This window comes from Dermochelys coriacea, chromosome 2 (assembly GCF_009764565.3).
Source record: "Dermochelys coriacea isolate rDerCor1 chromosome 2, rDerCor1.pri.v4, whole genome shotgun sequence".
In the NCBI taxonomy this organism is placed as follows: domain Eukaryota; kingdom Metazoa; phylum Chordata; order Testudines; family Dermochelyidae; genus Dermochelys; species Dermochelys coriacea.
This window is the reverse complement of record NC_050069.1, coordinates 80718978-80741112: the sequence shown is the minus strand read 5'-3', so window position 1 is coordinate 80741112 and position 22135 is coordinate 80718978. Positions and strand designations below refer to the sequence as shown.

The window sequence follows — 22135 nt, the reverse complement described above, 5'->3', positions numbered from 1 at the left end:
CACCACTCCTCAAGTGCAGCACTCGCCCAGTCACAATCTGCCCCACTGACTTGAATAAAGGCAGTTATGGAAGAATTCCATAATAAGATTCATACCAAAAGGTTTAGACATTTGAGGCCTGGAATACATTATCACTTATAGATCAGAACAACATGTGGAAATTGATAAAGAAAGCTAGCTTCTGTTTTTCTAGCTTTATCACTTATAGATCAGAACAACATGTGGTAATGTATCCCAGGCCTCTAATGTCTAAACCTTTAGGTATGCAAATATCAGTTTTGAGCACATATCAGTTATGAGCACTGAACTCCAGGGCTAATCAGCAACAAGTTTTTAGTTATTGAGCTTGAAATGAGAGCTTAGAAATTTTCATGAGCCCATATTCATTATCTTTTAATATTTCAAGTTTTTAAGAGCTAGAGTATTTAGTAACATTGTCATATTTAACAAGAAACTTTCCATACCATTAAACAGTCATTTTATTTTTCCTCCCTTCAGATTTTAGGTGTAATCCAGAGAGGTACATCCCATTGCAGGATAAGCACCATCTGGTAAAATACTCTGGGCACCAGGACCCAGCAGAAATGAGGAAAAGCAGCTCCTGATGCCTCTTCCACAACTTCCAAGTAATCCCACTTCATTCAGTCCTCACCTTTTCCCTTCCCCACAAGGGAAACTCTTGTCCCGGAGCTACATGCACTTCCCAGTTCTGTCTGCACTAGAGATATTTGACACTCGTATCACTTTGATTCCTAGCATGCAAGTCCACATGAAAATCTGGTGGTAGCCAGAGGACAGAGGAGCTGAGTAACTCCTACTTTCAAACCTCCCTATAACTGCCACATCACAACCCCCAAAAAATCAAAGTCAACACAAAGTAAAACAAACTTAACTGTCTCCTCCCATCCCTTTTCTCCTTGGTATTCTCCTGAAAAAACAGAAAAGGACCAAGATTAACCATTAGAGAGGTGGACACAGACAGAGTCAATCCCCTCCTGTGCATTTATTTTACTGGTCATTGCCACAGATGTCAACCCACTATCTCAGTGGTTCCTCACACACTCCTATAAACAAAAAACAGAACAGGGTCATTACTTGAAAGATACATATTAGAGCTATCATAACCCCTCATACCATAGATGAAGCCACTTACCTCTCCATAGTCACTCAGCACACGCTCATTTTTCCCTAGCCTTCTCCAAAGAACAGTGTGTCTTAGTGACTCCATTGTTGTGCTGTGGCATGCTGGGAGAACTTTCTGGGCTCCGTGGATGGATGTCCTCCTGGACACTGGCCCAGCCTATTTCCTTCTCTGTATCCTAGAAACAAGAAGTTAAAAAGCTATTAGTTCAGCAACAAAAACCAAGAAACAAAACAAAAAAGAGTTACCGAAGCAATTAAAAGGAGAGAGAAAAACCCAGCTCCTCACCTTTTCAACTATGGAAACTCAAAAGGTCATATGCCAGACTTCCAAGAACACAGGTGGGAGGAAGGTGCTGACATTCTACCATAGCAACTTCAAGTGGAAGGTCATAGCCCTAGCCCTTCATAACACATGTGGTTCCTCATACTGGACAGAGCTATTCTTATCAGTCATTGGAACAAATCAAAATTGTGAGCTTGTGCACTATTCTCCATCGCCATTTTCCTGCTCCCGGAACCTAGCTGAGCACTCTGGGATAGATGCAATAGCCCACAGACACTGCAAAGTTTGCGGCAAGTGCTGAATGTGGACATAATGCACAGTGGGTAAGCAAAACAGGATACCTGATTTAAAAAAAAACAAAAAACAAAAAAAAAAAAAACACACACACACACACCAGAACACTGTGCAAGTTGCAAGACTGAAAATCTCTAGTACATGATCTAACACCACAGCTTCAATCTGAAGTGGTGCAGCCTTACTGCTGACTGTTTGGGTGGATGGGGGGGAAACAACCCATGCTTACCAAACAAGACATCCTTCCACATCTCACTCCAAGTATAAACTATTCACCATTCTCCCTGCAGACTCGGCACACTCAACCAATCAATGCTCATGCCCGTATCCAACTTACAATCCTTTGCAGTCAGAGGACTCTGAGATGGGAGGGCTCCAGCAAGAAATCATGGCTATTTTGGGGGCTCAGGTGAAAGAAGGCTGAGAACTAAATGTTCAGTATAAGGACAAGTGTATTCCATTTGAAATAAAGCTTTCCAATCTGAACTGTGCAGCTAACTATGCTAGAGAAATTTTCCAAAAATTCTTACCAAGTTGTCCCACCAAGACAGAGTTTAATTGACAATGCCGTCAATCAATGTTAGCAATGGCGGAAGAGTTTTAAAAAGTTTCCCTACTGTAGACTGGGCTTTAAAAACAAATAAATAAAAATAAAAAAGATTCTCGCTTAAGGATTCAAATTTTAAGGGTTTCATAGATCATCATCTAGTCAGGCCTCATGTATAACAGTATTACATACATATGTATAAATACATAAAGTAATGCCCTGAATTAATTACTGCTTCAAGTTCAATAAGAGCATATCTTTCTAAAACAACCAATCTTGATTTGAAAGTTTCCAGTAATGGAGAGGTTTCAGAGTAGCAGCCGTGTTAATCTGTATTCGCAAAAAGAAAAGGAGTACTTGGGGCACCTTAGAGACTAACATTTATTAGAGCGTAAGCTTTCGTGAGCTACAGCTCACTTCATCGGATGCATTTGGTGGAAAAAACAGAGGAGAGATTTATATACACACACAGAGAACATGAAACAATGGGTTTATCATACACACTGTAAGGAGGGTGATCACTTAAGATAAGCCATCACCAGCAGGAGGGGGGGGGAAAGGAGGAAAACCTTTCATAGTGACAAGCAAGGTAGGCTAATTCCAGCAGTTAACAAGAACATCTGAGGAACAGTGGGGGGTGGGGTGGGAGGGAGAAATACCATGGGGAAATAGTTTTACTTTGTGTAATGACTCATCCATTTCCAGTCTCTATTCAAGCCTAAGTTAATTGTATCCAGTTTGCAAATTAATTCCAATTCAGCAGTCTCTCATTGGAGTCTGGTTTTGAAGCTTTTTTGTTGAAGGATAGCCACTCTTAGGTCTGTGATCGAGTGACCAGAGAGATTGAAGTGTTCTCCAACTGGTTTTTGAATGTTATAATTCTTGACGTCTGATTTGTGTCCATTCATTCTTTTACGTAGAGACTGTCCAGTTTGACCAATGTACATGGCAGAGGGGCATTGCTGGCACATGATGGCATATATCACATTGGTAGATGCGCAGGTGAACGAGCCTCTGATAGTGTGGCTGATGTGATTAGGCCCTATGATGGTATCCCCTGAATAGATATGTGGGCAGAGTTGGCAACGGGCTTTGTTGCAAGGATAGGTTCCTGGGTTAGTGGTTCTGTTGTGCGGTGTGTGGTTGCTGGTGAGTATTTGCTTCAGATTGGGGGGCTGTCTGTAAGCAAGGACTGGTCTGTCTCCCAAGATCTGTGAGAGTGATGGGTCGTCCTTCAGGATAGGTTGTAGATCCTTGATGATGCGTTGGAGAGGTTTTAGTTGGGGGCTGAAGGTGATGGCTAGTGGCGTTCTGTTGTTTTCTTTCTTGGGCCTGTCCTGTAGTAGGTGACTTCTGGGTACTCTTCTGGCTCTGTCAATCTGTTTCTTCACTTCAGCAGGTGGGTATTGTAGTTGTAGGAATGCATGATAGAGATCTTGTAGGTGTTTGTCTCTGTCTGAGGGGTTGGAGCAAATGCGGTTATATCGTAGCGCTTGGCTGTAGACAATGGATCGAGTGGTATGATCTGGATGAAAGCTAGAGGCATGTAGGTAGGAATAGTGGTCAGTAGGTTTCCGATATAGGGTGGTGTTTATGTGACCATCGTTTATTAGCACCGTAGTGTCCAGGAAGTGGATCTCTTGTGAGGACTGGTCCAGGCTGAGGTTGATGGTGAAATGGAAATTGTTGAAATCATGGTGGAATTCCTCAAGAGCTTCTTTTCCATGGGTCCAGATGATGAAGATGTCATCAATGTAGCGCAAGTAGAGTAGGGGCATTAGGGGACGAGAGCTGAGGAAGCGTTGTTCTAAGTCAGCCATCAAAATGTTGGCATACTGTGGGGCCATGCGGGTACCCATCGCAGTGCCGCTGATTTGAAGGTATACATTGTCACCAAATGTGAAATAGTTATAGGTCAGGACAAAGTCAAAGTTCAGCCACCAGGTTAGCCGTGACAGTATCGGGGATACTGTTCCTGACGGCTTGTAGTCCATCTTTGTGTGGAGTGTTGGTGTAGAGGGCTTCTACATCCATAGTGGCTAGGATGGTGTTTTTAGGAAGATCACCAATGGACTGTAGTTTCCTCAGGAAGTCAGTGGTGTCTCGAAGATAGCTGGGAGTGCTGGTAACGAAGGGCCTGAGGAGGGAGTCTACATAGCCAGACAATCCTGCTGTCAGGGTGCCAATGTAATGGAGAATCCACCATGACACTTGGTGTTAATTACCCACATTGTTCGAAATTTGCACCTTATTTCTGGTTCAACATTCAGCCATTGGACTTGTATCACCTACCTCTCTTGGAATATAAAAGTGAGGAATTTAGAGGATTTCTTTGACATATTGGATGATTTAGGCTTAAGTTTCTCACATTCCTTTTTGTGTTCTGTGGAGTCTCTTTAGCTCCAAGGTATCAATTCAGTTGCGGGCATACATTTCTCTAAGATCAGGATTTTTTTTTTTTTGGCACAACTGCTAATTAGAGGCATTGAACTAATAGGCAGTCAAATAGTACAGGTATATGGCAGCCATTTTGATTGCATGGGAACCCAGTGGAGAGAGAGAAGTATGAGGGGGTGGAGAAGAAAGCAGACATCTCAACTGTTCTTCAAATTGCTAGACCAGTTGTAATACATCTATGCCCAAATGTAACTGAAGGCATCATTTGGCTTTCAGAACCCTTATTACCGGCAATATTATATTGTGAGTAAGGAAGCCAACATCACTTTCATAGAACTCAGGATGAAGGGGAAAAAAAAAAATCATTAGCTGTAAAGTTCCACATTTGATGTGGAATTTGAAACAAAAATGGATCTTCAAATGACAATTCCAAGTCACTTCAAAGAATAGAGCTAAAAAGCAAAAACAAAAAAGCCACACACACACACACACACACACACACACACACACACAGAAAACCCCTCCATTCCCTACAGCTTGAAAAATATTAAGGCTTCAAGAACATTCAGGAAATTCTAAATACAAATATTACCAGAGCAAGCTCAGCTCAGCCCACTTGTTCATGTATTTAGCATTTTTCTATTTCACTTCCCCTTATTACAATGTAAACCTTAATACTGTTATAGCAATTATGCCTTGTTGTTAATGCATTTTAAACCATGCCATATATATATTGTATAGGATGAATGGTATATAGAAGGTAAACCATGTGCTCCTATTTACCCTGTCTTTGGGATATGATTTTGCAGTCTAAGTTTATTATGGCACCTACCCCTTAAATGCTTCATATATAAGGCATTTGTATTAATTAAGCAGTAAACAAACAAAGATCACTTCAGGAGAGAGAATTTTTTGTCTCATTTTGTGAGATTTTTATTCTTCTCTACAGGGACTATGTAAAGGAAGAGGGGGCAGTGATAAGCATAGAAAGCTGTACTTTCTTCTTCAATCATGATTGGGGGAAATTGGGCAGATGCTGTAAATAATCATAAAACAGCTTAATCTCTGCCTTGAAGATCTTACAGTTAAATTTATGGCAAGACACAAGGAAGTGCAACAAACAATGGGAGGGAACATGGGAGGCAGAGCAGTAAAAGACACTGGCTTGCTTAAAAACACCTGAGGCTCCAATCCTGCAAACACTTATACAAATGCTTAATTTTAGGCAATGGGATTAGCATGCATGAAATCAAAAACATGTTTAAACATTTGCAGGATTGGTGTTTGTGTGTATAACTAGATAGACAAAAAGCAAAATCTTTTCATAATTTCTCTACATTCAAATATGGGTTCTTGTTTATTGATAGCAGTGAATCAAAGTGATATTAGAATGACAAGATGACTTGCTTTTTGCCCCAGTCACTCACTCAGCTACCCAAAAACTGTACAGGTAACATTCAGGAACTACCTAACCTTTTATTTTTGAACCCATGTCCTGAATTCTAGGTTTCTGCTGTGCAACAATATTGTGCCCCTCGCCCCCCCAGTCAGTCAGTGGAAAGGTAGGAGGTTTGTACCTTTTCACTCAGTTCACTTGTCACAGAATAAAGTAACCTAGCTACAGAGTTCCTTTAACTTCTTAATAACATAATTTGTCCATAACACATTGATGTCCCTAAAAAAAAAAATCCCCAAAACAAGTTTTCCTTCTGTTCCCCTTCTCTCCCCTACCCCAAACCCACTAAACCAGCTCATTTCCTCTATTATTCCTATGAAGATTTTTTTGAAGTGTTTTTCATTGCTGAGTTGCCACTTGAGTGCCACTAAAATACATAATAAAAAATTAGTTACATTCAAAATGACAAGGATATACATCATTTGCATACACTGAACAAAACTGACCTCAAAAGTGGCCAAGTGATCTATAGTATTGTTAGTCTCCAAGGTGCCACAAGTACTCCTTTTCTTTTTTATAGGATTGTATGACACCGGTTATGTGAAAATACCTTCTGGCTCCTTGAATGATTAAGTAGTAAGTTCATATCAAGACTTTGATAAATTGTCTCGTTTCTGAGGATAGCTCAGTGGTTTGAGCATTAGCTTGCTAAACCCAGGGTTGTGAGTTCAATCCTTGAGGGGGCCATTTAGGGATTTGGGCCAAAAATTGGGGATTGGTCCTGCTTTGAGCAGGGGGTTGGACTAGATGATCTCCTGAGGTCCCTTCCAACCCTGATATTCCATGAATTCCATGAATTATTAGTCTCTACATGCCTTCATTCACCGATAAACCGAGGAACACACTAAGTTCCCATACAGCTCATCCAAAAACCCACTGAAGTCAGTGGAAATTTCCCCCCAATGACCACAAGCCAGCTTTGGATCAGGACCCAAAAGTTCCAGGGCAGCTCGTGAAAGCCATCCCCACAAAGAGATTTAAAATAAACGGATGGGAATGAACTAAATAACTTTTAAGACAAGAAAGAAAGAAAAAGTTAGTTTAAACCTTGGCAAGAAACCCTCATTCCAGCCTTGCAAAGGGACTGGCTTTGCATGATAGGAGCGCGGACATTTCAGCCCGGCATCCTTTGGGACCACAGACAGAACCACCCTGGCTCGCCAGAGCTCCAGAGCCGTTTTCTATGGGGGAGAAAGAGAGATCGGATCCGCGTCCGAGCCGACCCAGAGCTCCGGGCACACCCTGGCCCCCTGGCGAGCTCCTGGCAGGGCCATCGGCGGGAGGCAGAGACGGGGTAATTTGGCTGCGAGCAGAGCCCGGGTTTAGGCAGCCTGGTGGGGAAGAACCGAGCGCATTTCATGGAGAACGGCACAGAGACAAAGTCACCTGAGCGGAGAAAGGTGTCAGAGCAGCAGCCGTGTTAGTCTGTAGCCGCAAGAAGACAAGGCGGACGTGTGGCACCTTAGCGACTGAACACGTTTATTTGAGCACGAGCTCTCCTGAGCGCCAGCTCCCTTCATGTATCATGCATCCGATGAAGTGAGCTGTAGCTCAGGAGAGCTCACGCTCTAATAAATTGGTTAGTCTCTAAGGTGCCACACGTCCTCCTTTTCTTTTTGCGAATACAGACTAACACGGCTGCTGCTCTGAAACCTCCCTTCATGTGTTTTCCATTGCATGCATCCGATGAAGGGAGCTGGCGCTCAGGAAAGCTCGTGCTCAAATAAACGCGCTAGTCGCCGAGGTGCCACAAGTCCGCCTTTTCTTGGAGCCGAGAACGTGTCTCTAGCTCCCTCCCCGGACAAACGCAGCCAGCCGCCCCCCTACCCGCCTCCTGCGCCTGGGGCGAGGAGGGGGGCCGGGGGGGCACTCACCGCCAGCCGAGCCGCCCGGAGGTCCTGGGATCTCCGCCTGCCGGAGCTCAGGTCCCCGCGGAAACTTGCCAGCCGCCCCGGCGCCCTCTCTAGCCAGAGCTCCCGGGGCAGCGGAGGCTGGAGCCCCGCACGCCGAGTCAGGCCAGCCTCTGGCCGCCCCGCCGATCCAGGGAGGCGGAACAATCGCCCCCTCGGCGGCCTGAGGGGCAGCCCCGCCCCGCCCAGCGGCCCCGGCCCGCCTTCCCCAGCTCCACGTGCGGGGCACCCGCCTGCCTTCCAGGACTTCGTCCTTCATGCCTACGGGCGACCCTTAACCCCACCGCCGCAGGGGGACACGCGGGGAATTAACCCACAGAGCTACGCGGGGGGGGGGAGGGGCTTAAAGCCTAGACAGCAGGACTCACTTCCTCACTCACGTGACCAGCGCGCCAGGTCATCGACCGCGGAAGCCCCCGGGAAGGCGCGCTGGCTCCCCCCTCGGTTGGGGCGAGCCGTTTCCCCGGCGTGCGGGTGGTCATTTCCCTCTCTCCGGCCCCCAGGCCCTGCCGCCCCGCGCTCTGAGTGGGCAGACGCGGTTTGCCCTTGCTTTGGGCCTGATCGTCTTTACAAGGGCATGGAGCGACGAGGGGGCTGAGGCTAGATCTGGTCCTGGACCAACTTGTGAGGGGTGAGCGAGACAAAGCTTTGGGAGCCGCCCAGAGCTCTTCTTCAGGTGTGGGAAAGAGGCACCCAGCTTCACAGCTAACTCTAAGGTGGAGCAGTTGCATCCCCTGCAGCGAGCTCAGAAAGCTTATGCTCTAATAAATGTGTTAGTCTCTAAGGTGCCACAAGTCCTCCTTTTCTTTTTGCGGATACAGGCTAACACGGCTGCTACTCTGAAACCAGATCGTTTAGCTTAAGTAGTTGGCACATATAAGGGACCGGTACTCCCAGTTTCTCTTTCTCAGCAGTAGAAGTTGGTCCAATAAGAGATAATTCCTAACCCCTAAAAAGAAAAGGAGTACTTGTGGCACCTTAGAGACTAACAAATTTATTAGAGCATAAGCTTTCGTGAGCTACAGCTCACTTCATCGGATGCATCGGAGCTGTAGCTCACGAAAGCTTATGCTCTAATAAATTTGTTAGTCTCTAAGGTGCCACAAGTACTCCTTTTCTTTTTGCGAATACAGACTAACACGGCTGCTACTCTGAAACCTTCCTAACCCATGTTGTCTCTCTAATTTTCTGTACAACTACACTGCATACAGAACTGCATGGAGATATTTGTATTGGGCTGAAGTTTAAAAATAAACCTGTCAGTATAAAATCTAAATTGAAGGCCACTTTGACCTAACAGGGACCAGCCCAGGGTTACATTCCAACAAGCCAGTCCACACAGGAAAACTTGATTCCCCTGTGAAGCCCCACTCACTCAAGCAGGTTCCCTGCTAGCCAGAGCTGTCCCTGGGGTACAGCGAATTGGGGCAACCGCTCCAGGCCCCACACTTTGGGGGGCCCTGTGGGCCAGCTCGTTGGTCCTGGAAGTGGTAGGTCAGTGCCAGAAGTGATGGATTCGTCATTTCTTCCCTGGAGTCTGCACCCCCGCCCCCCCCAGGGATGGCCCTGCTGCTAGCACTGCATGAGAATCAGCTTGTAAAAAAACCCACACCTAAGGTTGGTAAATGAGAATGATTAGGGTAGCAGGACAAGTTTGTTTGCAAAATCCATATAGTTCTTTAGTTAAAGGGTGTCCACACCAACATCCTACATATTTTGTTTGCACAAACCCAGATGGACTCCCTAGCAATATCAAACCAGTGTGAATGAGTCCAGATAAAGGTTTCAGAGTAGCAGCCGTGTTAGTCTGTATTCGCAAAAAGAAAAGGAGTACTTGTGGCACCTTAGAGACTAACAAATTTATCTGAGCATAAGCTTTCGTGAGCTACAACTCAGCAACTGAATGCATCCGATGAAGTGAGCTGTAGCTCACGAAAGCTTATGCTCAAATAAATTTGTTAGTCTCTAAGGTGCCACAAGTGCTCCTTTTCTTTTTGCAGATAAAGGTTGTGGCACATAAAGTAAGCTGTGAGGGCTGGTAATAGGAGTAACGATGGTATTGCTGGTTAAAGATTGCAGCAGCAGGTAATATAATTCAGTGCAAAAAACTTTTAGGGATTATAATCCACAGTAAATACCTTAATTAAAACTAATATAGCATTTTACATGTTCAACATGCTTTGCAAAGATTAACTAACATTCTCAAAATAGCCCTGAGATGCAAGCAAGTAGTATTATCCCATTTGACAGACTGCTATGGGATTGAGGCAAAATGACAAATTTTCTTAAAACCACATACTGAGCTATTGTTAGAACCAGAATCAGCACTCAATAGGTCCAAATTCCCAGACCTGTGCCCCAAACACTAGTCTTCACCTCTCTCCCCTTTAAGCATTTTACTGAAGTATAGGGCTTAAATTCTTAGAGTATTTCCCAGAGCCCCCTACAGCCTCCTCTCCCAACATACTGTAAAAACTTCAGGGGGGTTGAAGATATTTACTGCAGCTCCACTCCAGATAGCTCCAGCTGAATTTAAGATGCCATACTACCTTGCTCCTAGAATTACTTCAGTGAGTAGTTAGCAAATTAAACACTGACACTCTGTCCCATCACCCACTTACAGGCGTAACTCCTTAATAGAGTAACAGTAATGTATCCTTTCATTGCTTGCCCAGTTTAGCTACAGATGGTGTCCCAGGATCATTTTAACACCAATCTTGGAGTGAAACATAACTGCTGAACGTTGCAAAGCAACTCAAGACAACCGAATGTAAAATACTGTTTGCAATTGAAGTTTCCAGAGGGATTTAGCTAGGGAGAACATGCTTACCTAAAAGAGAACTTAGCCAAGGCTCGAGAAATAACACCAATTTAATATAAAAAGAGACATTAAATGGCCACCGCATTTTTATGTTTTGTATACATATGTTCCTTGGGGATTTCCCATACAAGAACTAACATGCTGATTCTGCTTAGCTTGTGTTGTGTGAGAAGACAATGGCAGAAGATGGTGGTACAGCCTCTCAACTTCCAGTCCCTCTTTTACCTCAGAGATTTCTTTAGTCTTAGTTCACTATGGAGGCTACTAGCTCACTAGGCGGTTTCTTGACTCTGCAGCTATGAAGTCTCACCTGTTTCTTAAAGCCAACAATGGAGCCAACATTTTTTCTGGTGTTGTTATAGAAAGTCTTCCATGCTGCCACATTTACCCCTTATCACCATTGTGACATTACCCAGAATACAATCTGGACTGATGAACAGCTCAGTTCTCCAACCTGGATTGCCTTTTATGTTACTTTGCTGTGAGAGCTACCACTCATGGTCCACTCACACAAAGCCTCCAGCATGTAAGTCACTCCCAGCTACACTGTATGAGTGCGACAGCCAGCCACTCATGAATTACACTGCAAAGTAACACCAATAATTTCCTAGTCCCAGACTTTCCCCCAGAAATGTACACCTTGTACTGCCCAGCCCTCCCCTGGACAACACAAGCTCATATAAAGTCCATCATTTTATGAATAAAAAATGATATGCACAAATCCTGTCATCCCAAATGGAGTTTCCCAAACACTTCATCCAAACTCAGATAAAACAGTAGAACAAGTTTATTAACTACAGGTAGGTAGATTTTAAGTGATGACCCAGAAGATGTTGGCTGCATGTGTATTCTCTCTGTGTGTTGTCCCAGCTCTGCGTAGATAGTTGGCACAGCAAACCTCAATCAAACTGCCCAGTGAGACCACAAGACCCATTTCAGAAGCAAAGGCACTCTGTCAGATTTATTGTCAATGAAGCATGGTCCTAATGCCCTGGTTCAATGGTTGCAGGTATACTAAAACATGTATACCTGTTGCAATGGACTCAGCTCAGTGAATGGCGGGACTTTCCATTCCCCCGTGGCTGGCCAAAGACACTCCCTCTGAGACTCCTTTTTATACACCGATACAAACAAGTTATGTATTGCCCTTCTGACATAGTTAGCTACTGCCCCCTGACATGGTTTGTTACCACCCATTACCTTCTACATGTTGGTTCAATCAAAACATCTCTATCAAACTGTCACCCTGACCTTACCTTTAGTAAGTGTGTCCTTGTATCATCTTCAGAGATTGGGTTTGTACCACAGTTGGTATTCGGGTATTCTGGTACCACCCTTCTGGAATGTGTTTGCATGAGTGTCCTGTGCCTAGTATTTCTTAGGAATGCATATGTTTTTTGCAATATCAGCCCTGTTCTTGCCAGATTTGCGAACTGCATGCAGGCCAAGCCTGACTTCTGCTCACAGCCTGACTTTTACTAACTTTGCTTTCTATTAGCACGGCTCGACCACTACTTTGGTTCAGGCCTCAGGCCTCACACTGGGCTTCCGATACAAGGGCTTATGTCTCAGGCTCCCTTTCTACTACAATGACATGTAATGAGGCATAAAGGTCATGACTGGTTAAAGAAAATAAAAGTAAAATGCAACTAATACCTAACTTAACAAGCTAAGTGAATTCAAAGTAAAGGTCTCTCTCACCACATGCTTCAGTACTCTTACTGGCTGAATTCCTTTCAGTAAATATTCCTCCTCCAGTCCAAAGCAGTTTCTTTAGTTCTTCAGGTGCTGTGGAAGCCATGGGTAGAGAGAAAGGGAGGAATCATTTGGGGCACCTTCTCTCTCCTCGTATAGTTCTTTCTCTTCTTAGAGAATCATCTCTAGCTGAGGTTCAGGAGATGGAAAGTCTGTGTGTATGGGGACCCCCAGCTGTTTCTTTGTCAAGATGTACATTTTCACCCACATCCTCTTTCCTGCCAAAGAATGACCACTTGATCCATTTGATCTTGTGGACAGCTGACCGAGACATTGGTTAGCCTTCTGTCTCCGAGGAACTGGTTTGTGGCTGCTCCCCCCAGATTTGGAACATGTCTAGTAATACCATACAGAGGAATTCTATAACCTTACATGCAACATTGCCACACATTTCACCAGGATGATAATGATCAGCATATTGTAAGTTTTCAAATGATAGCTCACAAGGGGGTGAATATAAGAGTAGAGACTATCACAGCCATCACTATTGCCATGGCTCAAATGCACATACAACAGTTGGGCAGTCGGTTTAATGTCAGCAGGACTCCACAACACATGGGCATGTAGGGTTCCTGCCACTTTTCTTGAGTTCAGAGCCTCTTCCTAATTAACGTGGCAGGCATCTGATGTTAGGCTAGCCATACTCCCTAGCAAAAACTACAGAGAAAATTTCAGTTAGTTGCACTGTCCACTTAAATGTTGGAACAAAACGATAAACATGCTGGGCTACAGGTTCCTGGGACAACATAGACTAATTGAAAGATTCTAATGGGGATACTCAAATTTCTTCTAGTACTTATTGAAGATACCCCCTGAATGCGATAACTTTGATTTACCTGGAGAAGCATCTGCTGATCTCAGACCTGTTCTACACCTAAAACTTAGGTCGACCTAGCTACATCACGCAGGGTGTAAAAAAATTCACATGCCTTAGAGATGAAGTTAAGCAGTCTTAAGTCCCACTATAGACACTGTGGATTGAGACAATTCTTCTGCCTCTTGAGGGGGTGGATTAACTACAGCTGTGAAAAACCCCATCACTATACCAGGTGTACATAGAAAAGGAGTACTTCTGGCACCTTAGACACTAAAAAATTTATTTGAGCATAAGCTTTTGTGAGCTACAGCTCACTTCATCGGATGCATTCAGTGGAAAATACAGTGGGGAGATTTATAAACACACACAGAGAACATGAAACAATGGGTGTTATCATACATACTGTAAGGAGAGTGATCACTTAAGATGAGCTCTTACCAGCGGGGGTGGGGGAGGAGAAAACCTTTTGTAGTGATAATCAAGGTGGGCCATTTCCAGCGGTTAACAAGAACATCTGAGGAACAGTGTGGGATGTGGGGGGGGGGGGGAAATAGCATGGGGAAATAGTTTTACTTTGTGTAATGACCCATCCACTCCCAGTCTCTATTCAAGCCTAGGTTAATTGTATCCAGTTTGCAAATTAATTCCAATTCAGCAGTCTCTCATTGGAGTCTGGTTTTGAAGTTTTTTTGTTGAAGGATAGCCACTCTTAGGTCTGTAATCGAGTGACCGGAGAGATTGAAGTGTTCTCTGACTGTTTTTTGAATGTTATAATTCTTGACGTCTGATTTGTGTCCATTTATTCTTTTACATAGAGATTGTCCAGTTTGACCAATGTACATGGCAGAGGGGCATTGCTGGCACATATCACATTGGTAAATGCACAGGTGAATGAGCCTCTGATAGTGATGTGGGTTTTGATTAGGCCCTGTGATGGTGTCCCCTGAATAGATATGTGGACAGAGTTGGCAATGGGCTTTGTTGCAAGGATAGGTTCCTGGGTTCTGTTGTGTGGTGTGTGGTTGCTGGTGAGTATTTGCTTCAGGTTGGGGGGCTGTCTTTAAGCAAGGACTGGCCTATCTCCCAAGATCTGTGAGAGTGATGGGTCGTCCTTCAGGATAGGTTGTAGACTCTTGATGATGCGTTGGAGAGGTTTTAGTTGGGGGTTGAAGGTGATGGCTAGTGGCATTCTATTATTTTCTTTGTTGGGCCTGTCCTGTAGTAGGTGACTTCTGGGTACTCTTCTGGCTCTGTCAATCTGTTTCTTCACTTCAGCAGGTGGGTATTGTAGTTGTAAGAATGCTTGATAGAGATCTTGTAGGTGTTTGTCTCTGTCTGGGGGGTTGGAGCAAATGCGGTTGTATCGTAGAGCTTGGCTGTAGACAATGGATCGTGTGGTGTGATCTGGGTGAAAGCTGGAGGCATGTAGGTAGGAATAGCGGTCAGTAGGTTTCTGGTATAGGGTGGTATTTATGTGACCATCACTTATTAGCACCATAGTGTCCAGGAAGTGGATATCTTGTGTGGACTGGTCCAGGCTGAGGTTGATGGTGAGATGGAAATTGTTGAAATCAGGGTGGAATTCCTTAAGGGCTTCTTTTCCATGGGTCCAGATGATGAAGATGTCATCAATGTAGCGCAAGTGGAGTAGGGGCATTAGGGGACGAGAGCTGAGGAAGCGTTGTTCTAAGTCAGCCATAAAAATGTTGGCATACTGTGGGGCCATGCTACAATACCCACCTGCTGAAGTGAAGAAACAGATTGACAGAGCCAGAAGAGTACCCAGAAGTCACCTACAACAGGACAGGCTGAAGAATCTTCCCAAGATTAGACACTGCATGTACATGGTCTGTGCCCTTCCTAATTCAGTCAGCACCCATTTGAAGCCTGGCAAACGGCAGAAGAGAAATAAATAGGGTGGTTGCAGAATATCTTTTGGGTAACACAAAAGTCTAGAGAAGTTTTCAGCCTAGTGCCCTTCTGCCCCCTCAGGTTTCACTGTAATTCCCTTGTTGACTCTACCTCTAGCCTTTCCCTGCAGAAGAATGACCTGTTCCTGTAGCAATCTTCTTCACTGTTAAACCCTATCCCAGAGCTTATCTCCACCAGAAAAACCTATGTCCTGTATAGGGTCTCCCCTATGGAGCTCCCTCAGTCTTCTTATAAGGCCTTCCTCTGCCTCCCCTGGCTAGGAGGCAATTAGTTACTCACCCTCCCCTCACCATGTGCAGAGCATGACTACTTGGGATTCTTTTGCCTTACAGGTAATGGGGTTTAAGCCCCATCACAGCCAGACTCACCAAATTCTTTCACTCCAGCAGCACTCTAGATAGCAAGTTAAGTTCTATGCTGATTCTATACCTGTTGACAAGGTGACTTTAGAGATGGATGGGGGAGGACAATGTGATACGTGGAGCAGTGTGTGCCTTTTAAGTGACTCTCAATCTATTGAATGAAGACACTGCACCATTAAATATGTAATCCCCGCATTAGGATTCCACTGCCATCTGAAATGCCCTAAATACTGGGAATAAAAGTAGGGCAGAAATATGAAGGCATGACAGTCCAGCAGCTGCCCTGAAGTCACACATCAAATTCTAAATTCCTCTGAAGAAGACCGAATGCAACAAAAGATTATATTGTTTGGTTATCCACACAGGATCATTTTATGTAGTGAATGTTTACATTGCTTACTAGAAATGATAACATTTTGAACCCACTCAAAGAACTTAGCTTCAAAAGTCTACTTCAAAGCTAGGATGTTATTGGGCTTGCATACACTATAGGGGTGGTGGGAGGAACAGTAATACAGACAGGGTTGCCAAACCTCCAGGGATTGTCCTGGAGTCTCCAAGAATTAAAGATTAATTTCCAATGAAAGATTATGTCGTGTGATGAAACCTCCAGGAATATGTCCAACCAAAATCAGCAACCCTAAGTAGAGAGGGAAATTCCAGTGCAAAAACAGAGGTAGAATGAAAAACCAGACTGTGTAAAGGAGCAGAGACAGGAAGAGAGAATTCCTAATGAAAACATAAATATAGTGGGCCTGATTCTCAATTGCCAGGTACTTTGTGTAGTCATTTCCATGTGGCAAAGTGGGTGCAGAACTCTATCATTCTATATCCATTTCACACTGGGGTAAGTGACTGCAAAAGGTGCAACCCAGTGAAGAATCAAAGTATGTGTGCCTTATATAGGTCATGTGTTTGTGCTAGTCTAAGTTTGGAAGGTTTTTTAATTTTTTTTTAACGTTACCTATAATTCAAAGTACAGGCTTCAACTTTCTCTAGAAGTTGAAACACGCTTGAGGGTGCAAAACCAAGGGGGAACTTAACAACTGATTTCTGCCTAACTTTCTAGACCCTCTCACAGCTAGATTTCAGACCAGGATATAGCACTGAGACAGCATCAATTGCTCAAGTGAATCACCTCCTTTTAGATATGAACTGTAGCCTAGATACATTAGCGAAGTCATTAGATCTGTTAGCAGGGTTTGACAGAGTTCAGAGATGACACCTAACTGCTGATAGTAAGGGTGGACACAATTTCAAGGTTCAGCTGCCCCGAAAATCTTGAATCATGCTCCCCACCCTGGCGGCCTCTATCTGAGCTTCAGTCTCCCCTTTTGGAAAGCAGCAGCCCCTCCCTGCGGCACCCAGCTGTTGCTCCGGATTCTCCCCGTGGGGCTCTCCCAGCTTCTGAGGTCAGTTGACTGGCTCAGCTTTTCCAGCTGCTCTGCAGGAAGGGGGCCTGGAAGCACCATGTGACCGAGCGGGGCCGACTCTGAGTTAACAGGAAACCCACGTGCAGGAGTCAGAGAGTCCCTCCCTGAGCCCCTGGGGGCTGGGTAGTTTCCAGCCAGGGCTTCCAAGATTCCCCTCCACTTAGGGGCTCCTGCACATTAGCCACCTTGTGGCCCTGGTTAAATCCCTCCATCCTCTGGATCTCTGTGCGAGACCCAAACACTGGGGCAGGCAGCTGGCCTCACCGGTCAGCAGTGACCCCCTGAAAAGCCCAGCCCTGCAATCCTTGGGCAGGTGTGCTCCCCAGGTGTGGCCCATTGGCCTGCTGGAGGGTCGCAGTGGGTCAGCACCAATGTGAGCCAGGCCTGCAAAGGGGGAGGACAAAGGGGGCGCACCTTGCTATTGCTGGTATCTGTTTTGAAATAAACTACTGTGCACTCACGTATTTTGAACCCACTCCCCTACTGTGCACTCATGTATTTTGAACCCACTCACTGGGAGAAATCTGGGGGAGGGCAGCACGTGACCCTGTGTGCCCCCATCCCCACCTTCACCTCTGACAGAGTTGGCCATGATGTGTTTCTGATTTGCCTGAGATCTGACAGGGACAGACAGAATTGCACCCTGTTGTCTCAGACAGATCTTAGAGATTGTTGTGTGCAATTCTATATTGGCTCAGTCCTATGCACATCATGATATATTCAAAATTCCTAGAGGAGATTGTGAGACAAAAGGCACTTAAGTGCCAGGAGCATGCATTGATACTGGACTCCACATCTCTTTCATAGCAAATACAGCCATCATTACAAGCTAGCTTTCCCAGTGCTACAGCAAGATACTCCAAGCACTTGCTTGTCTACACTTACCGGGGATCAACGAGCTGTGATCGATGCAGCGGTGGTCGATTTAATGGGTCTAGTGAAGACCCACTAAATCGACCACCGATCACTCTCCCGTTGACTCCTGTACTCCACTGGATCGAGAAGAGTAAGGGGAGTCGACGGGAGAGTGTCTCCTGTCAACATCGCATAGTATGGACCCCGCAGTAAGTAGATCTAAGCTACATTGAGTTACACTATTTACGTAACTCAAATTGCGGAACTTAGATCGAATTTCCCTTGTAGTGTAGACAAGGCCTAAGTCTGGGCAAGACAGAAGTGATGCTGGTGGCAAAGAGGAGAAGATTTTGAAGAGCTGGCCCAGTGATGGGGTTAGTTTAGTCTTCAGCTCCATATAGAGACTGTGCTGGCTGCCAGAAACATTTTCTACCATTTTCAGCTCTGTCCCTTTCTGTCAATTGCAAACATGGCTATGTATTTCCTGCAGCATCAACTGTTGGAGCATGATGTTCCAGGAGCTGAATAGAAAAGGAGTACTTCTGGCACCTTAGAGACTAACAAATTTATTTGAGCATAAGCTTTCGTGAGCTACAGCTCACTTCATTGAATGTGAATGCCATGAAACAGCTCCATTTGACATGGGCAGCAGCTTGCTTTCAAAGCAGCAAAGAGTGGTTAAAGAAACATCACCCTCTGCTCTGATGCTGCAATGGTTCTCTGTCCATTAATGTGGCCTGGGGTCCAGCTATCTCAAACACCATCTCCCTTTCCGTGACCTAGCACAACAGCTGCATTCATCAGACGTGCTGGAACTGTCTGAGCCCCCTTGCATTGTAGGTTTTCTTGGCAGCAGACCCATGACTAATGAACTCCGCCTCTGCCAGACAGTATAATGATTCTGCATTGCTCCATCTTCAGAATAAAACCACCTGACCCATAGCTTTCCTCCCCCAATAACTATCCGTCGAGAGAACATAACATTTACCCATTACACCCTCACAATGCTACCTGAGGAGAGGGAGGAAAATGCAGTCTGACCCCAGTTCATGAAAGCACTTAAGAATGTGCCTCACACCATCCTTATCCAGGAAATCATGTGCTTTTCTTTAGTCACATGTTTAATACCCAAAGGGACTTACTTGTGCTTTCCTAAATTGTGGCCTTACAGACTGAATGTTTTATTTAAGCATGTATTCTCATTTTATTTGAATGTGTTTAATTCATTTTAGAGCTCATATATCTCTGACTGTGATGGGTGCCTTAGTACTTCTATCCAGATAATCTGAAAAGGGGATGGTGGGGAGAAGGTTCACCTACCCAAACTAGTTTTGTAAATCCTAAAATCAGTTTGGGAGTTTCACCAAACCTTGGACACAGCAAGGCTTTACCATCTCTGTTGATTTGTAATATTAAGATAAATCTCTTACTTACAAAAGCAGCTAAGGAGTAAAGGAAAATGTATTGTTTTTATTTATTACTTTTCCTGGTTCTGTGAATACTAGCTGCTAAAAGCTAAATGGTTAGCTAAACATTGGAAAAGCTTTACAATCATTGGAGCAAACACTGACATTTATTTTGAGATAAATTTGCATTTTAACATAAATATTCCTTGAAGTGGAATCAAAATGCACATCCTATAATGTAGCAATGATCATAGATTTGTAAGTTAAACATCACTGTTTGTTTTTATTTTCTGATGGATGTGAGCTCAGGTTAACCATGAATGTCCTCAATCAGAAGCTTTGGGCATTACAGACACCCCACTAGTGGACACTTTTTCTACTGCAATTGTCTCAAATGTAGTCAAAATAAAATGTTCAATTTTTTGTAGGCAAACACTTTTGCGGTTTTACAAATACATTCTGTGTTTTGTTTGTTGGTTTGTGGGGTTTTGTTTTTTGTTTTGATTTCCAGGTCATCTGTAAAGAGCAGCGCTGATGAAATCCTATTTAAACTTCAAACAGTGGATTAAAGTAACAGAATTTTTTTTTCACTTTTCTTATTCTCTTTCACAGACATCAGATTTTGCATTATGTACATTCCTGATACCAGTTTCATATCATTTGCTGCTCATGTCAGCGCAGTAAGACTGTGAAGCTTTGTTTTAAATAAGCTCTTTTAGGCTTTGATGTGAAGAGATTCTCTAAATATTGTGTTTAAAAGCAAACAAACAGTTATGTACATTTTCAGGCTCCCCAGTTCATAAAATATCAAGTATACTACAAAATACACATATCAATCATTATTAGTGAGTGTCATTTGCAACATGCTCTCAAACATCAATTCCTAGCTCTTCCACAGACTTTCTCTGTGACCTTGAGCAAGTCACTAGCCTCTCTATACCTCAATTCCCTCTCATGTAAAATGGGAATAGCACTTCTCTATTTCACAGTGGTGTTGTGAATATAAATACATTAAAGAGTGTGAGGCACTCAAACTAAAGTGAGTGGGCCCTATAAAAGTACCAAAGATAGAAATAGTCCACACAGTACATAGAACCCAAATTCATCCCCTTTCTAGAATTTGATTTTAACACAGAAATTCATACTAACACAACATTCAGCTCAGCTCAGCCCATCTTCTCACCCTTAGCTGCTCCAGGAGTTTCTATCTCATAAATGTTCAGCCCATACCATGGGTCATCCTTCTCTAAACTATCATTTCTACTTTCCTTCTTTCCAGATGGGTAACTAGCCACCTGTCTCAATGAAACAGCAGAATCTACTTAGTATCCCCCAGCAACAGCAAAACCTGCTAACAAGATAGGACATTTCAGGGAAACACTGCCAGCCTGTTAGAATAACCAGCAGCCAATTCAACTTTCAGGCAAAATGAAATTTAAATTGTTCAGTACCATTCTTTTATCAAACGTACATAACTAAACTGAGTTTAATAAACAGGAGTAATGTTGTTTGTCTTATACAGATTTTTTGGGGGGACACCCAGCTTTCCTCAGTTCCTGGGAAGTTACTTTTCACCCTTTAAAATGGTACATATAGCACAGGCAGCTATCAATGCTTTGCATTTGTAAGTAATGTAGCCCTCTTGTGGCTGAGGTTGTAGAGAAGTGATTACAGATTTACTACTAGCAGCAGACAAGGCTTCTTCAGCTGCAGCAGATGGTTGTGTTTAGGAGCTGATGGGTCAGGTTTTCAGTCCCAGCCCTGCAAAATGTATGTGAAATTCACCTTATATAATAATTTTGTGCATTAATTACACCACATTCCCTGGTAGTTGCCAGATCCCTGAGACAAAGTGTGTTAGGATGACTTTGTAACCTCAACAGAGATTTCAAAGCAATCAAAGAGGGCCAAATATATTCCAAGTGCTACTAATAATGGTGGGCCCCAGATATTCCTGGATGTGATAGCCAACAGATTTCTTCACCAGATAATCACCAAACAAACAAATGGTGATGCCATTTTAGATTTAGTATTGGTAAGTAGCAAGAACCTCAAAAGAACTGGTTAGAAAACAATCTTGGCTCAAGTGATCATGAGTTAATTCAGTTTAAACCAAATGGAAGGATAAACAAAAAAATAGATCCACAAGAGGGTCCTTGATTTCAAAAGGGCAAACTTGAAAAAAAATCAAAGGAATTAGTTAGGGAAGTGGACTGGACTGAAGAATTTAAGGATCTGAATGTGACAGAGGCTTGAAATTACTTTAAGTCAAAGTTGCAAAAACTATCCAAAGCCTGCATCCCTAGCAAGGGAAAACAATTGTAGGGAAAGGTTGCAGACCAAACTGGATGAACAGGCATCTCAGACAGGTTAAGAGATAGCAGAAAGCCTACAAGGAATAGAAGATGGGATGGATCAACAAGGAAAGCTACCTCTTGGAGATCATAAAGTATAGGGGAAAAGTGAGAATTGCAAAAAGCGAGAACTGCAAAAAGCCAAGCAGAGTTAGACATTGCAAATGGAATTAAAACAATAGTAAACGATTTTTTTAGCCACACAAATAAAAAGAAAACAAAGGAAAGAAAAAGTGGGACTGCTAAACACAGGATGGGGTGGGGATTAAAAATAATCTAGGTATGGTCTAATGCCTAAATGAAAACTTTGCCTCAGTTTTTAATAAGGGTAATGAGGAACTTGGGGCAGAGTGGCTAATGGGAATAAGGA

The 22135-nt window shown here is 43.8% G+C and overlaps 1 protein-coding gene across 4 annotated transcripts in view; it reads right to left on the bottom strand.

Annotated features, from left to right (window-relative positions):
* The window catches only part of CHST9 (carbohydrate sulfotransferase 9), a 133191-nt gene extending 112512 nt beyond the window's left edge, over window positions 1-20679 (bottom strand). Inside the window, exons 1-2 of one of the 4 annotated variants that reach the window (XM_043507939.1) lie at window positions 20595-20679; window positions 1154-1319 (exon numbers count right to left, since the gene is read on the bottom strand). The gene's annotated coding sequence lies outside the window, so the exon portion shown is untranslated. Of the gene's footprint in view, window positions 1-1153; window positions 1320-7994; window positions 8267-12552; window positions 12640-20594 lie in introns of those variants that run through there. The other 3 variants (XM_038392120.2, XM_038392119.2, XM_038392126.2) reach the window with 3 other exon arrangements.
* Between the last annotated feature and the right edge of the window lie 1456 nt (window positions 20680-22135).